This window comes from Octodon degus, unplaced genomic scaffold, assembly GCF_000260255.1.
Source record: "Octodon degus isolate 3935 unplaced genomic scaffold, OctDeg1.0 scaffold00054, whole genome shotgun sequence".
Lineage (NCBI taxonomy): Eukaryota > Metazoa > Chordata > Mammalia > Rodentia > Octodontidae > Octodon > Octodon degus.
In genome coordinates this window covers 3,079,796-3,085,098 of record NW_004524630.1, presented here as the reverse complement: position 1 = coordinate 3,085,098, position 5,303 = coordinate 3,079,796, and positions in this window count along the sequence as shown.

The following is a 5,303-nucleotide window of genomic DNA, read 5'->3' as shown; positions in this document are numbered from 1 at the left end:
GAGGGAGGGAGGGAAGAAGGCCATGGATCTAACAATTCTTTGCAGTGACATTACTTTCCTATTATAAGGTAATTCTAAACAATTGCTATTATTTTCCCTAAATTTTGTTTAATATCTTACAGTTAAAAATTTTAACATTTAGGTGAATTATTATGCCACTAGTTTAAACCATAACTGAAATCTGGGAACCTTATCTTAGACTTAATTAGATGCAAAGAACAAAGCAATTATCAAATATTCGTTTCCTTGAGTGATAAAATAATTGCTATGTCCTTTCCCTTTTCTCTTTAATGTAGTACACATAAAGGCAGACAAAGTGGCAGTGTAACCCCCTGGTTATGTCATTGCATATTAAGCTGTGTGTGTTGTTCGAACTGATGCTGAAAAAGGTAGCCAATAATAAACCAAAAACTTTCTCAGCCCTGGTGTTTACTTTTTAAAAAAGTATTTAATGATTATCTTGATGTAATATATTAAAATACATTCAATCATCCATTTCTCTACGCCATTCCAGCAGATCTGTAAGAGTTTAGGTTACATTAAAAGTCACTGCTTCTGTGCAGGAAGTGGCCTCTACGTGAAACCCAAATGCTGCTCCCTCACCCTCAGGAGAGCTAGAGCACAGGTGACTTTTGTAATCACGACTTCACGTCACACCCTTATGATTCCCGCCGCCTGCGCTCTAGGCATGACCTCACAGGCAGGGCTGCCGGGCAAGACACAGTCAAGTGTGCATTTGAGCCACTCACAGATAAGCAATTAGGAAACGACATACATAAGCTTTTCCAAGGCTCACAATAAACTATCACCCCCAGGGACAAACATGAAATAATGGAGTGAACCCAAAGATAAATCAACATTAGACAACTACCATTAAACAGAAAAGCATATGACTTGTTCTCCAGCAATACTCTGGAATCTAAAAAACAAGCAACGAAAACACAAGAAGTTGAAGCACTGCTTGGGTACGTAGTATTTGACTTAAAACTATGACCACTAAAGAAGCTGTTCGGAGGCCTGGAGCTGACAGTTAATCTATCTTCCAGTACACTGCTTAGCAGGGCACTGAGCAAATGACGCACGTTGTCAATGGCTGAGGGACCGACTAATAGCTCCGCCAAGAACTGATTTATTTTTCTTCAATAAAGTTGCATAAGCCAATGGAGAAAAAAATGAAGATAGTCTTGAGACCTCTTTTTAAGAAAAGACTTAAAATTCGGCAGCTTCCTAGAGGTCAAAAGTTCAGGGAAGCAGCTGTTACTAGCACTTATTAGCAGTTCTGAGAGAACAAGCTCCCCAGAGAAGCTCAGCTGTGGTCACCTGTGAGCCAGCTCTGAAGAGTGGCCCCAAGGTCCAAATGGCAGCATTCTATGGGCAGCGTCCTGTGTCTGGAGGCGGCCGCTGTAGGGCCTGGGGGTCGCTCTCACTGGCATGGCGTCCACTCCCCCCACGGAGGGGCCCTCAGAGGTTGTGTTTCACGCACACAGGGCGTGTTGCTGAAGATCACTATTAGCTTGTGTAACTGATTTTCCTCAAATGAAATAGCTCTGACTCCATGATGTATAAGCCCATTTCTCCTCCGTAAAATGAAGAGGAGAAAGTGTATTGATTTTGACAAGCATAGCAGAGCTGGAAGAATTCAGCGTGAGTCTCAGTAAGGATTGTTGAGACAGTTAACGCCACCCCGCAGTACACTGAAGCTGTGAATCATTTCTAGGCCCAAGTCACCACTACTGCCTAGAAGGGCCTGCTTTGGTCATCTGAGCTGTCACTCTTCGATCCACTGCACTGTGCAAGGGAAAGCTTATAACTGCTGATAAGATATTTGCAGAGTAAGGCCCTGCCCATTAGCTCAGTTGTTTAAGGGCCTGCTTAAGCAAAGGCAGTCAGGCTCAGGATACTGTGGTTTGATCCCCAGATCGTCATGCCTTACCAGACCTGCACTTAAGGCAACCTGAGCCAGCCAAAAAAAAAAAAAAATCCTTCTGAACTTTTGCTGGGGCGATATCTCAGTGGCCTAAGCACCTGCCTGGCAAGCGCAAGGACCCGGCTTTGATCCCTGGTACTGCATGCCATGCCAGCCATGGAGCCCCACGTGTCATGCTAACCCTGAAATCAGGCGTGGTGTCACACACCTGTAATCCCAGCACTGAGAGGCTGAGACAGGAGGATCACTACAAGTCTGAACTGCATAGCAAGACCCTGTATCTAAAGAGTAAAAAGTAAAATTTAAAAAAAAACAAAAAAAGATATTTGCAGAGCAAAGTGCATTATTAACATCAAATCAATCTCAAATTAATTACTCAAAATAAGAAGTAAATATTACCAGCACAGTACCAACACAAAATTTTCTCTTGTGCTATTATTGAGGCTTGTCACCTACTCTGTTATTAGAATTTCAGAAAATGTGAGGCTTTGTGTTTTTTATTATACTTCCATCTACCAAATAATCAGGTTGGACCTTTCCTTTCTCTACTGCATAATTTGCATTAAAATAGAATTAATCAAACTCTTGCTTCAAGTGTTGTGGGTATGAACAAATGGAGTTGTGTTTAAGCTAATTTAATTTAACTGTTGTAATGGCATTCTAACATGCACTTGTATCCAATCAACATTTTTAATTACTTCAAATTAATTTGTTTATCAGTAAATGCTAAAACACCCCCAAGTATGTTGAAAATATATTTCACATTTCTATCACTGTAAGAAATTCCTATTTTGGTTACAAACCGGTAGAACACGTCTCAGTGCACACCAGCATTTCGACCCACAGTGATTCCTGAACACCACTTATATCTAAGTATGTCGCATACTGCTCCATTCACACAGAAACTAAACTTTGACCCGTGGTTTTCTGCAGACCCCCTGTGATTTCTTATTCTATTTGAATCAGAAAAAATAGCACACCATCCTGTAACCAAAGAGACCTGTCAGCTGGTGAAAGAGTGGTAATTTTATAGCCTGCTTTCAAAACCTAAACAATTCGGCTTCCCTGATTAACCTTTTACTCTATCATGCACAGTAAGGAAGTGGGTTTCTAAAGTGTGGTTCTGAAAGCCCAGGCGGAAGTACTTTCCTTGGTCTGAATCAAAGGCTTCGCACTCTGGGAGCAGCAATCACTCCTGCTTTAAGAAAGGGCAAGCGTGGTGGGCCAGCCGCACTCAGAAGTAGTCTTGACTGTCACAAAGCTGCGCGTTGCTGATGCTGTCGATTGCTTCTTTTTTTACAGAAACATCTTGGAACTTGTCAAGTTTTACTGGAGGTGATTTGCAGTTAATTAATTCAACAGACGCTTTTAATCTTGCAAATTCTTGACTTGTAATATTGTAATCAAGCTACTGCAAGGGAACGATAATCAGTTAGTGCAAAGGAGTACTTGGCTCAGCATCCTGCCACGGAGGGCCCAGGCCTGAAAAGAGAGACCTCTGTGAAGGAGAGCCAAGGAAACACGCTATCCAGCTCCTCGGCACTGATGCGAGGAGTACCCGCCCATGTCCTTTGTTTCCACCAGCAAGCACTGCTCTGAAAACATCCAAGTCCATGGATTCCTGGGGGCTTCTGTAGCTCAGAGCAGGCATGAGTTATGGAGACTTGTTCCAAATGCATTCAGAGGCATGTGTTGGAAGTGAACAAGTGTCACTGTCATCTGTCTAATAATTGATCTTTCTGAATCCAGTTGCTGTTTTTATTTCATTTCATGAGACTACCATTGCCAGCATTGTAGTAGCTAGTTGGTGACGTCAGAGTTATAGTTCGGTCTCAGAGGCTAACTCTGAATGGCTCTGGCTAGTGAATAATTAGAGGTCTGCCTTCCTAGGGGAGGACATCTCCAGTTCCAAGCTCAGATCCGTTTCTATCTGGAATCTACTGTTGCTTCTCAGATCTGACAAAACCTCGGTTATGAGCTTCAACGTAATCAGTGTAATATGCAAATGTCTACATTTTCACTTAGAGGGAAATCATAGTTCTTCTCCATTTCTTTTAAATGAAAGGTAAAAGCAAATTGCTAGAAGTTATCAGATTGTAGTTGCAAAGCGTGCAGAGTCAGCCACCCACGTATTCCTATGAAGTTTTCTGTCTCATCTGGGGAGTCAGTTTTAGGAATTAGCCCTAGATGAATGAACAGAAGTCTTCAGATGCATTTAGTAAGCAGTCTTGAAGAAAAAGAGAGAAAGGAGCAGAGATCACTTTCCTTGTGCTCAATGATGTTTCTCTGTCCTTAGCAATCATTTTAATGTTCCAAAAGCTAATGGATAATATTCCCAGTTGTCAGGGCTGGCATTTGGCATGGACACCAACAGCGAATGGCAAAGAAGTGGCCTACCACCTTATGACCTGTTTTCAATTGCCAGACAATGAAAATCAGCAATTTGAAGGAAATACTTATTTCCTGAGCCCCAGGCCCATGTAGCTCACTAAGATACTCTACAGCGTACGATGAGTTGGTTGACTGTGCACACAGAGGAGCACTCAGCAGGCCTTTTCAATAAGAGACCTGGTAAGGGTGACCGTGGAAGTGTTGTGTGCTGGGAGATAGTTCCTGTTAATGCAGAGGTCCAGGTATGGGGACCAAAGAGAGAAAGCCTGTTGTTTCTCTTCAGGAACTGTTGCCTTTTTCACAAAGCAGAAGTTAACATAATCACTGCCGTTCCATAACTATGGCAAAAGATGTGCCCCTAAGGAGAGGTCAGGGCCTGACTGCAGCAGCAAGGTGGAGGGGACACTGGCAGCTTTGTACCCGAGGCTAATTCTCTCCTAAAGAAACCCTCCCTTCAATGGCTGTCCTCTGTTCCCATCCCTGCACTGTTCTGTACACAAGAATTTCCGATGGATGCTGAGATATTTTAGGTTTTATACGTCACTCTTGCTTGTCTAGCACGAGCCATGCAATTATCCCTCTTTTAAAAGCAACGCGATTCAGGCTTTGCTCGGCTTGACTCACTGTCCTACTGTAAACGTATCATGACATCACTGGAGACTCTAGGATCGAACTCACTCAGCCAGGTTTACCCGTATTAGACCATATTAAACATAGTCTGGATCTTAATCCTACCAATCACCTAGCCTGCGTATCTATTTTCAAATTTAAAAAAATAATTCTTGTGTGAGTGACTTTCAGAACAGTAGAGGTGGGGAAAAGGGCAGCTAAGACAATTTTTCAGGGTAGACAAAACCACTGGACCATTGATAGCCCTGAAGGTCTGATTTTTTTCCTCAAGACTGTTTCTTTTCACTTGAGAGCTTTCAACATTTGGATTTTCCAGATGATTACTTTGCTAAACCAAAATAGACACCAGGAAGTT